Source organism: Lygodium microphyllum, chromosome 9, assembly GCF_053477565.2.
Source record: "Lygodium microphyllum isolate KBCC chromosome 9, Lygodium_microphyllum_v1.1.10, whole genome shotgun sequence".
Classification (NCBI taxonomy): domain Eukaryota; kingdom Viridiplantae; phylum Streptophyta; class Polypodiopsida; order Schizaeales; family Lygodiaceae; genus Lygodium; species Lygodium microphyllum.
In genome coordinates this window covers 6,703,912-6,716,704 of record NC_141143.1, presented here as the reverse complement: position 1 = coordinate 6,716,704, position 12,793 = coordinate 6,703,912, and the positions used below count along the sequence as shown (strand labels likewise).

The 12,793-nt window shown below is 48.9% G+C and overlaps 1 protein-coding gene and 1 pseudogene across 14 annotated transcripts in view; both read right to left on the bottom strand.

The window, feature by feature from the left end:
• Positions 1-12,793, bottom strand: part of LOC148030783 (uncharacterized) — a 385,751-nt gene that overhangs the window by 226,354 nt on the left and 146,604 nt on the right. The gene's annotated exons all lie outside the window — the stretch shown is intronic.
• On the bottom strand, positions 7,330-8,999 carry LOC148030785 (uncharacterized; annotated as a pseudogene).

Below are 12,793 nucleotides of genomic sequence, written 5' to 3'. Positions count from 1 at the left end.
GGGCTATATACAGAGATGGAAGACTCATCATCACAGAGAAAAGGACGGCATGACGGTGCGCGGCCTATGAGACCCTGAAGTGAGGAATGCCATATGGAAGAGCCCAAGACCATGAGGGTTTAGTGGCTGAACACTTCACGCATGCCTGTGATATTCTGGCACCAACGCTGGCTCACATCTTTAATAGGGCAGTTTGTGAGGGATTTCCAACCTGTTGGTCAGACCATATTATTGTGCCGCTCTTTAAGAGTGGAGACCCCGCGCTACCTAGTAACTACCGAACTATCATGATTGGACACATGCTGGCCAAGATATATGGCTCTATCGTGGAACAAGTGTGGAGTGAATGGGCCGAGATGCATGGCCTGAGGTCAAAAGGCCAGGCTGGCTTCAGGAGGGGATATACAACTCTAGACCATATCTTTACGTTGAGGGCAATCATCGAAGAAGGCAAGGCATTCAAGAAAATGATCTATTGCTGTTTTGTGGACTTTCGCAAGGCCTTTGACACAGTGCCACGTGCTAGACTCATGAAAAGAATGCAAAACATTGATGTGCCCGTAGAGATACAGTGGAGTATCTATGCCCTATATGAGACAGTGACAGGCAGAGTACAAATACCTGAGGGCATCTCAGATACAATCAATAGCACCATTGGGGTGAAACAAGGCTGTCCACTTTCACCGACACTTTTTGGGCTGTATATAGATGAAATTTCAGAATATGTGGATAGGACGGGTGGGGCCGGAGCCAGCCTAGCTAGAGTGCTGATACCATTATTGCTTTATGCCGATGATATTGTACTTATATCTGACTCACCTGAGGGACTAAATAGACACTTGGATGCATTATCAACTTTTTGCAGAGATAGAGATCTTAAGGTGAACCTTGGGAAAACTAAAGTTATGGTATTTAACACTTCAGCTGCTTGGGTGACAAGAGTTGAGCACCAGTTTACTTTTGACGGAGAGCCAGTGGAGATGGTTAGGCAGTATGTTTATTTGGGGGTCACGTTGAAGGGACCACAGTTCTCTTGGAGAGAGACATCAGAGGCTCGTTTGGCAAAAGCATATGCAGCCTTAGCGGCATTGGAGAGGCAATGTGCTCATATACAATTTCATGAGCCGCGCACCAAATTGTGGCTTTTTGACACGTTGGTTACACCCACACTCCTATATGGGGCAGCTATTTGGGGTCCGAGTCTGTTTCACATGAGGAGACAGCCTTGGGAGACCAGGATGGACCAGAGAAGGAATACTATGATGGATGGGAGCATATGGAAAGACCACTCATCATGATGATCTCACGCATGATACGAGCAAAGAGCTCGACCCCACATGAGATTATCAGAGCTGAGTTGGGGGCATCACCCATGGTGGCTGAGGCCTTGGTTCAGGCAGTGACTTTCATACATAGACTATGGCAGCTCCCCCAAGATAGATACCCACGGCTAGCCCTGGCCTCTTCTAAACAACTAGCAGCAGACGGTGACAGACACTGTTGGTATGCTCAGATGAGCACATGGATGCGTCCACATGGTCTGCAGATTGACAGACTACCCCCCTTTGACTATAGCCTGGATTGCCCTACACTTGACCTAAGCCGATCAGAGCTAAACCATGTGATCAGAGCAGACATACTGAAGTTAGATACGGAGAAGACCTGGATCCGACCCCCCTCGCCCCATGGCACGAGGATGGCACACTACCAGACCCACTTCCTCCAGGTATCTGAGAATGGTTTCATCACCCGACCCAATTACATGGACACACAGCTGCCTCATGGACTACGCACAGTTATTGGTCAGATCCGCACCTCATCCCACCACCTGAGGATTGAGACAGGCAGATGGGAGGGTATACAGACAGAAGAACGCATATGCCCACTATGCGACAGAGAGCCAGAGACAGAGGAACACTACATCTGCCGATGCACTGTATATTACGACATATGAGGTAGATAGCACTGTCTGTTTCGAGAGGGTTTTGGACCCCTGAGACGGATCATGCAGTATAAGGATCAGAGATGCTTGGGATTTTTCCTCTTGGAGCTCCAGAGGCGCAGAGCAACAATTCTACGGAGTAGGAGGCCCCCACAGCTCGGCTCACATAGACAGAGAGCAGTCACTGACTTTTTCATGGATACACGACAGAGTATGGCAGATACCACTACTACTCCCACACAGCCTACAGGAGTACATCATCACTGGACCTCATCTTCTGTAGGTGTCCCTTTGGATAGAGCAGTGGCACTTAGCCGGTCTAGGCGCCCACGTCCACCCGGACGAAGGCCTAGACATCCACACCACAGACAAATTAAAGCCATCATTGAGCGCCACAGGAGACAGATGCCAAGACGCCTCACCTATGCAGAGATACACCTCCCTAGAGAACAAACATATCATTGATGGAGAGTTTTCCTTTCTCTACTCTCACTTTCTGATCACTGACATGTTTCCCTTTTATGGGACACTATTTCATTTCCTTTTCAGTCTTATAGGTATGTTTTTCATCTTTTCATCTTTTTCTCGTTCTAGATGAGAAACACACCATCATTGTATGTACTGCTTTGGTCTCATAGGCCACATTGGCCTTTTAGAGACGTTAATATATCTCTCTCTCTCTCTCTCTCTCTCTCTCTCTCTCTCTCTCTCTCTCTCTCTCTCTCTTCATAATGGATAATTCTATTAATCACAAGAGAAATACAAGTGGCATATTTACATCAGACCATCAGGTCAACATTCTCTTTGTATCTCTTACTTTCTATTACATCAGACCATCAGGTCAGCATACTCTCTCTCTCACTCTCTATGTAACTAATATTTACATGAGGCCTGCAAGCTCTCAAAACAACCAGAACAACCTATTACATGAACAGTACTAACAAATCACACAAAAGGAACAGCTGGAGTAGAGCGAACAATCGCTAGGGAGCAACAATATCCGGAAGAACCACGTCCGCTGACATCATAGAGGGGATTTGCCATAACACTATTCCTCGCACATGGGCCACATGCCCATGGATGCCTGATGTTGAATCAAAAATAAAGGCATTGCAAGTACGCCATATATGCCACAGGGCTGCCCATCTAAGGAAATGAAATAGGCATGAACAATCTGAACTTAAAGAGGGCACAGAGGACATATCTCCCGTATTCCACGAATGAACTGATAAGTGGTGTTGAGTCATCGAGGACCACACACGGGAAATGAAATTCCAGATCTGTCACACAACAAGGCGGGAGACAAAGAGGTGAAGCAATGTCTCATCACACGTAGTGCAGAAAACACAACGCCCAGCAGAGATCTTTCAGGCATGGAGCACTTCTCTCATTGGAAGACACCCAATGAGCAGCCACCACATGAACACTTTTCCTTGATACCGGACCTTAGACTTCCAAAGCTGGATAAATCTTTCCCGCCACTTCTTTTTATTGTCCCTATGATGCCATAACCTATTCACTTTTCCCATAACCCATCTCTTGGCTTCCACCATCTGATGATATATCTAATTAGCTGAATTTTTCCCAAAGTCATCAGGAAGCACAAACATCTAGTCACGCCTAGGATCCAATGGTTGTAACGCAGCCAAAGGAAAGAACCTCTGAAGAATGTCCTGTATGGACAACCAAATGTCCCTATATCCACGAGGCACCCTAAAGTACTGACGAATACGCCTAAAGGAATAAAGACAGGGCTGCCCAGGAATAACACCATCACGGAGTGTCCTCAACCCCAACCTAGCCATCCGATTGAACTTATCTCGTTGCAAAACTTTTTCTGGCCAATCCAATAACCTTGAGGAAGCCAGTATTTCTCCTTGCAGCGAATTTTCCTCTTTACGAATATCCGGGGGGGACGCTAAACTGCAAAACGAAGCATCTCCTGCCAGGAAGCTATCAAATGAGAAAGGAGAAAAGATTGGGAGACCTTTAAAGGCCTCGTAGAATTAAGCGCATGCCACCAGGAAGCATGAATAACCGTGCTACCATGAGAGATGCTAGTCTTTTCTATGAAGAATTTGGCAATGTCTTGGACTAAGGATGACACTGTGAGTACATAGACTCTACAACAGGGAAAGCCTCAAAGCGGCCATATGCAAATTGACATCTAACAAAGCTGCACCCCCCATCCTTTTCAGAGTGGTCACATGTTGCCAGGAGATCCATACCTGCCCCAAACGATTGCCTTTCTTTTTCCAGGGCATAAATCTAATAGGCTAAACCAAATCCAAAATGGACTTCTTAGTCCAAGGAAGCAGTGGCAAAAAGAATGAGATCATACTAATCATAATACATTGAGCCACTTTTAGTCTAACATGTAGTGGCTAACTCTAGGATTTCCAGTACATGAACCTGTCATGAATTCCGGAGGCCATCCAATCTAGAAAGGCTCGGGGAGCAACCTCCACACCTATAGGGTATCCCAAGTGTCTGGTAATATTACCCCTTGTGATCATAATTCCATTCCAGCCCAAGGCTTGCAGATCATTCTCCATACAAGAGAGAAGGGTGGATTTTCGAGTATTAATGTGAAGGCCCGATGCCAAAGCAACAAGATTCCAAGCCACCATTCCCCGGTTAACATTAATACGATCTGCCTTAAGGAACATAGAAGAATCATCTACCAAAGATTGACCCACAAGTTGGTCACCACCAGGAAGAATTAAGCCAACTATCTCACCTTAACCTGCCAACTTATCCAGTAATGAGAGCATGGAGTGAGTTACCAAGGCAAACAGCAAAGGGCTGAGAGGACAGCCTTGGCAAAGGGACCGGGATAAGGCGATTTCCTCCATAATCCCTCCATTAAGAGTAGTACGGGCCACAGCACCCTAACTGATAGTATCAACTAGAGAAATCATACGGGGCTCAAAACCCATTGTAGACATTAATTGCCGCAAGAAAGACCAACTGACATGATCAAAAGCCTTCTCAACTTCTAGCTGAAGCATAACAGCCTGCTAGCTAGAAGCTTTGGCATTGTCAATTCCGAACTAAACATTCAAAATGTTGTGCATTATATTCCAACCTTTAATAAAACCGTATTGACGTGGATGAATGAGGTGCAGAAAAACTTTCTGCAATTTGTTGGCAATAATTTTGGAGAAGATTTTATATAACGATCCCATAATAGAAATGGGTCTCCATTGTTTCAAAGAGGTTGGAGAGAGAACCTTGGGCGACAACCTAATGACAACAATCTTCCAATCCACAGGCATCATACCAAAGTTCCACACTTGCTGACACAAGCAAGTTAATGGGTCCTTAAGCAGCTGCACATGGGCTGAAAACAGCTCATTAGGAAGCCCATCCCAGCCTTGACTTTTCCTTCGAGGCAAGTGAGACAGCACATGGGCTGAAAACAGCTCATTAGGAAGCCCATCCCAACCTCGACTTTTCCTTCGAGGCAAGTGAGACAGCACTTCTTCCACTTCATCTTCAAAAATATCAACATCCATTAGATTCACCCATTCTATTTTGACTTGATTACTAAACTAATCACAAATATATGTTCGAGCAAAGAGATTAGCATCAGAAAGAATGTCTTGCCGGCCTGCCAAGGCCCTATAAAAGTCAACAGTCATCCAAATAATAGAGGCAGGATCAGTCATCATAACACCTTGCCCATCCTTTAAGCGCACAATATTTTCTCAGGCATATTTCTGATGCAAACCTTTTGCCGCAGGTCTGGACGGCGAACTCCAATCCCCCATGGTGGCCCTCCACCGGATCATAGGGGTGATAGATGCTCCAGATGGTACTATCAATGCATCTATCAGCCATGCTGAGAGTCATGACTTCGTACATTGGTAGAAACGGGCCACCTGTGTCAGGGGCCACTCGATCACATCCCTCCACTGCGGAGGGGCTCGAAAGATAATGCTCAAGTGTGGGACCTCAGCCCTAGCCCACCAGTTAATGTCCATCATGCAACCAGGCCACTGTTGTGCAAACAGTGTTAGTCCTTCTTCTCCTATCCACTGGGAGATGTGGTCCGCCACCTGACTCTTCAACTCCTCGTGTCTGTGTCGTTGTCCAATCCCCTGAGTGAGAGGACTGAAAGAAAAAGGAGTAGTTTGGTCCATCCAGTGGTGCTAGTAGATAGACCTTGCCCCTCCTTGACTTGTAAACCACGAAGATCCCCACCTCTAGAGGTAGTGGGAACACTCCATGCTCCGCAACTCTCAAGTAGGACCATGGGCCACTACGGAAGAAGTCCTGTGGCAACAACTATGCCTGTCTTGGGAAGGTGTGACGAGTGGCAGGGGCAGATGAGCTCATGGCTGTGTGGGAGGGGGAAGATTGCTCGTGCAAGGAGGATGTAGGCATGTGTGGCTCATCCCCTATGGGAGGAGCGGGAGTGGGACTGGGGGGGATCACCTAACATGGGTGGGGATCAAGGGGGGTGCTCGGCAAGGGAGATGGTGGAGGGGAAGAGGGTCGAGGGATGGTCGGAGGTATGTGGTGGGTGTGGGGGGGAGCTGGTGGCCCTGGAAGGGGGGGGGGGGGGACTGTGGGCCACGGTCAGCGGGGGGGGAGGGGGGGAGCTCGGGAGGTGGGTGAGGGCGGGTTTGGGGACTATGGGATCTCAAGTGGGCTAGTTTGTAGCAATGGTGGCTATGGGGGACTGCATACCTGTCGGTGGGTCGGACGGGCCGGGGGGGGTTGGTGTATGGAGTGCTTTGCCGAGGGGCCGTCGCTCGCCCTCCTACACCCTACTCTCGAGGCTGCGACTGCGGCGCTGGCTGCGGCCCCCTCTCTGTCGTCTCTGGACCCATGTGAAGCCGTCAGCGTCCACCTGCGGGCTTGTCGGCAGAGCTGCCTTGGCTCCGAAACAAGTGCAATCTGCTACCTAGTGGCCAAAGTCGTGGCAACACAGGTACTGCCCTGGTTCCCCTGTCACAATGACCTACTGCCTAAAGGAGTGACCTCCTGCCTCAATGTCTAGGAACTTGGGCATACTCTTTGCATAGTTCTCACGTACAAAAGGTACAATACGGTGCGGTACGATAAAATACGGTACTAAATGGTACCTTAAGATTTTATAAGATACGGTACGATATTAGTACAAAAAAAAAATTTACTTCATTTTTTTTAAAACTATAAATAATAGAACACATGTTTAAAGTAAAACTAGCAGTGCCATTACAAAATATGCTGAATACATGGTAAAAATCCCTCGCCATCACATGCAGGCAACGATACAGTATACTAGATACATCATACAATCATCAATGAGTGAAACTGGATACAATCATCAGTGATAGTACTAAGAAGATACAAAAAGGTAAGACTCGAGAGAGCTGAGGCCTAGAGGCTAGGATGACTCATGAGGCATCACTATCATCAGCATCATCATCATCATCATCTGAGTACTCATCAAGAGAGTTTGAAATTGACTCCTCGTCATGGAAAGATGAGGCACTCTCATACTCATCCTGACTAATAAGGTTACCATCATCATCAAATGATGGCTCCCTAGACAATGACGGTCTAACTCTAGGCAAGGGGAGAATGTCATCATCAGGGACTGGACAAGAGCTACTAGAGCCCCGTCTGATGTATGTCTGCAAACCACCTGAACCACCCCTCATCGATCTCGGAGGGCGCAGAATGACCATGCCCCTACTGGCAACTCGAACTCCTCGCCCACGAGCACGCTGACTAGGAGTGTCACAGGTGTCTGCTGCTATGAGCTCTCTATAGAGCTCTGCAAAGATCTGCTCCACCTCCTCATTGACCTCCTGATGCACACTCCCAAGAGTGTCGCCCGTCAACTTGAATGTATCAACATTCACCTACACAATGCACATAAGATAATAGATTATAAATACTAAATTGTTGAGTATAATACTATAAAGTAACAAGTTGAAACCAACAAATTTCAAAATTAAACTTGACTTATCATTTTCTGGCTAGGTGTTTACCTGCTTTGGACTACCCATACTCATTATGGCCTTCATCATGTGCAAGTTAGTGCGGCAATAGACTAGCCGCTCTAACTGTCGTGTGCTAAGACGATTGTGAATCTTCGTGTGAATGAGAGAATAGGCACTCCAATTTCTCTCACATGCACCCGAAGAGCAATCCTGTGCAAGGACTCTCATGGCCAAGGGCTGAAGAGTCTCCAGCGCATATCCAAAGTTTTGCCACCAAAATAGAGGCTTTACAAGTAACTCCCTTCTCCAACAAGTGGGAGAAGAAAATGCCACATCTCCTCTCTGGTCTGCATAGCATCCAAGCTCCTCTAGGACTGTGTTGTGGTCATCTATGGGGACCACACGAGTCAAATATGCAAGCTGATCTGATCGAAGCTCTCTGTCATCCATGATCGCCGACGACTTGTAGGCCGGATGCACCAATGCTGCGAAACCATGGATGGGCCTATGCATCCATGCCCATCTCCTCTCTGCTATCTCTATGATGTATGCACGCTGAGAATCTGTGATCATTGTGCAAGCCCGTACCTCCACCAATGCCGCTCTGAAGAAGTGAATGAGAAGGCCCATGGTGGACCCTCGCAATCACTCATGCGCAACACCCTATAAAAGGGAGTCACGGCAATCACAATGCCACAGACTTTCTGCCAAAACTTCTCATCAAGGCACAACCGCTGCATGGCTTTCGCCTCCTCTATCTCAAGCTCATCCCACTCATTCCATAGAGTGGCCACCACTGTTTGGCGTAGGGCGGACCGCACCTCATAAAGCCACTCCAACAATAACCACATATAAGCAAACCTAGTTGAAGAAGGCTTCTTCAACTCAAGTTTGCTATGCTCGCGATACATCGCAAGCACCTTCACCTTCACTATGAAGAAGGTGACAACAAATGTAGCCTTGTGTACCACCCTCTTCACCCATTTTAGCTTCCCAATGTCCTCCATGAGCAAGTCCAATCAATGACTTGCACATGGAGTCCACACGATCGAAGGAAACTCAGCCTCAAGTAAACGGCCCATGCACCGACAATTGGATGCATTGTCGGTCACAACTTGCACCACATTCAACAGGCCCACCTACAAGCAGATCATACATGGCACAAATTATAAAAGCTTCGGGTAGAGATAAATCATGTCTTGAAAATTCTAATTATGATTCATGAATAATGAAAGTAACCATAAAAAGACAATGTGTACCTCAATGATAGCTTGCCGAATGTGGCGGTAGATCAATGGGCCGGTCGTTTTTCTTCCCCTCTTGCTGGTGTCTACAGCCCGCAAAAAATATGTGCCAAGTGGACATTAAACGAGCATGTTGATGATACCCCGTTTCTTACAGTCACTCCATCCATCTATGAGAATGGAGAAACCGTATTTTGTCCATGCGGCGCGAATAGGATCAAGGGCCTTATCAATCCTCTCCTCGTCATCAATCTTCTTCGTCCTAATATCATTGTATGAGACGCCACTCCATCCTTCACATGGGCCCACATTGGCAATGGTTCTCACCATTCTTCCATTGCTCATGCTTTAGGATGTTGAATGCAAGATTGCACTCGATCACCGTGCCTGCAATCTCAACATCGACTTGTCGTTGCCTTTCTCTAAAAAAGGCAACTAATCCACATGTATGACCGGAAGCTTGAGAGAGAGAGGATTGCCTCTCCGATACCACATGAGCCTCTAACCTTTGCCTTTTGCCAATGCCGGAGCCCGAAGCGGATGTGGAGTCGGCACCACCAATGGTGGAGGCCTCACCCGCATCGGTCGAAGATAGGCCTACATTTGAGGCTTCCTCTTTTTTTTTCTTTTTTTCTTTTTGCAAGTAAAATGTGGCTGATTATATTACTCAAAAAAACTGATTACAACAGAGTGCTCATGCTCAACAGATTAACTGGAGCTGATGCAAAGTCACCACTACATCATGTATACAAGCCTCTCAAGGTGGTCTAGGGGGGATGGGGGCAAGAAGGCATGGGGGTGCGGGGGGTCATGGAGGTCCATAGCTCCGCTAAGGTCGCAAGTGCTGAAAGTCTCTCTCCGCCGAAAGCCACCCGGCATCACGCCTTCCAGATATGCCATCCAGTAAGACTCCCTATGATCTCCCATATCTCCGAGCGGTCTGCTGTGGGCTCCAGTACCTGGCAGATGGGTAAAGCCTCCAGACCGACCACTGCACATGACCCTGCCTCGATCATGGATATCGTGTCCTGCATCCCGGCCTCATACAAAAGGTGACGGCCCTGGCTAACTCCCTGCCAACAGAAAGCTCCCCATGAAATACACCCAAGGCTGGGGGCTATACGTCGAAGGATACAGTATGCTCCTCTCCACACAAGGTGCGCCTCCTCACAAGACCAAAGGCAGTGCTTTGGGGTCTCTAGAGGCTGCTGTGTGCAACGCTTACAACCTCCCTCCTTCTGCATCTGGGCAAGCCAGCTTCCCACCACCAAACCTCCATGTGCCACTAGCCATAAAAAATATGACACCCTCCTCGGCCTCTAGCTATCCCATAGGCGGCGGGGCAAAAGGTCCGTCAGAAGGGCTCCGTGATGCTGTACTCCGCCTAGTGCCTGCTACGTGACGGCACCCAATCCATATCCTCCTGCATCAGTACATGTCTGCCAATCCTGGCAGTATACTCTAGGAACCTGGGTGGCTTTTTGGCAACTGCAAAGGCCAGCCATAGCCACTCTCTCGGATCCCACTCCAACTCATCAATAGGTCTACCCTCCCAGATCCAAAGGTGCCACTCCTTAAGCTCCATCCAGAAAACATAGGGGTCTAGTCGCCAAGTCTTCCCCTGAAGACCCACCACCCGAATCCTCCTCCATGAAAGGGTGGCAATCCTCCCATCCTATTGCCCTCTGTCAAGGGCCAGACGTCCCCCCTCCTGATTGGCAAGAAAGGTCCCATGGGGGGCACCACCCACTCTACCTACCACCTGAAGAGGGATGCCTGCTGGAGAGAACCTGGCTGCCCATACCTCCCCGGCCCCTATCGTCTCTCGTATCGGGGGGGCGAGCTAGGTATTGCTACGTCTATCTCTCTTCTCCTCAACTCCACTCCTCTCGTGCACCCTGATACTCGCTGTAGCATCTCCTTGTCTGCCATCCTGTACACCTCCCGCCATGTTCTGATGGAGCGAGCCGGGCCGGCCTCCCACCCAGCCCACTCGATGTGGGGGCACTCATCTATCTGTGCCCCTTTCCTATCTTTGACCTGGAGGTTCGAGATCACCGGTTGACGGTCTATTTCCTCCTGGCAACCTGGGGGGCTCTGGATTAGGGCCTTACGGAGGCCCTACCACACGCGGAGTAGGCTCCGCAGGAAAGGTGATCTGGGAGGGTGATCTGGGCTGAAGTGAAGATCCATCTTAGGGATGGCCTCCACTCACCGCCAAGCCTCGGTTTACAGTCCTGAAGGCCCTCCTACAGTAAGACCTTCCAGGTCTGCCCGCCTGGTGTGAGACCGCAGACAACTTGCTTACCCGAGAGGGCCATACTCTGATATTCTGGGTCTATGATCCCAAGCCCTCTCTCTGATCAAAGTCGTATGATGGTCGCCCAAGCCACCTTGGCCTTGGAGTCTCTGGAGCCATCAGACCCAGACCAAAGGAAATTCCGCACTAGGCGGCGAAGCTGCGCTATCAACGATAAGGAGAAACACCAACACGAGGCGATGTACCAGGCCGTCGCTAGGAGGACCTGGATAACCACCAGGGCTCGACCGGCTAGAAGTTGATATAGGTAAAGCCCAGTGTCCTCTTACTTCAAAGGTTATTCCAAAGTGTGTTTAGTCTTCCCACCTGGAACCCTAGGTATCGGCGGTCTACCCTCTGCTCACCCATCTAAATCCCAAGTGGACGCCCCCCTCCGTGCTGGAGTCCGGGTCTGTGAGGAAACCAACCGACTTTCGCCAGTTGATTTTCACACCCGTTGCAACGCAGAACACATCAAGAGCCAGCCTCATTCTCTCCAACATCACCTCATTGTCCTCTATGTAGAGGCCTGTGTCGTCTGCGTACTCTGAGTCTAACAACTCAGTCTCCTCTCTCACTGGAAGTCGGAGGCCGCGTAGTCCGCTCACACATGACCTAAGGAAGTGAGACATCGCCTCTGTGAAGAGTAGAAACAGGTATGGGGCCAGGGGACAGCCCTATCGGACTAATCTCTCCAGCCGAAAATCCTCCCCTGGCCTTTCGCCTATGAGAACCCTGCTGGTGGCTAATCTGTACAGGCCGGAGACCCCGCGAATCCAAGCGTGGGGAAATCCCAACTTCACCATGGTACCCTCTAGGAAATCCCAGTCCACCCTGTCATAGGCTTTCTTGAAGTCCAAGAGTAGTACTGCCAGTCTTTGCCCACTGTGCTGAGCCCACTCTGTCGCCTCAAAGAATGTAAATACATTGTCTAGGATGCTCCTATCCTGGACAAAGCCTATCTGTGTGTCATGAATGATATCTGGAAGCACATGGCGTAATCGTCTACCAATCATCTTTTCCAGAGCCTTATAGGCCACTGACAATAAGGTGATCGGTCTCAACTGGGATAGCCCCAACTGGTCTCCCCCTTTGGGGAGAAGACTGATAAGGCCTGCTGAAAGCCTCCGTGGCATCTTTCCTGAGGTGAAGATCTCCTGGAAAGCCCTCAGTAGGGGAACCTTCACCACCTCCCAGTAGGTAGTGAAGAAAGCCTTGGAGAGGCCATCCTCCCCCGGGCATTTTTGCCCATCCTGTGTATGGAAAGCCTCCTCTAGTTCCTTCTCTGTAAAGGGGGCTAAGAGGGTGTGTCCTATCTCCTCTATGACGAGGGATGGGGTGTGATCCCATACCTGTTGCCTGCATCTCT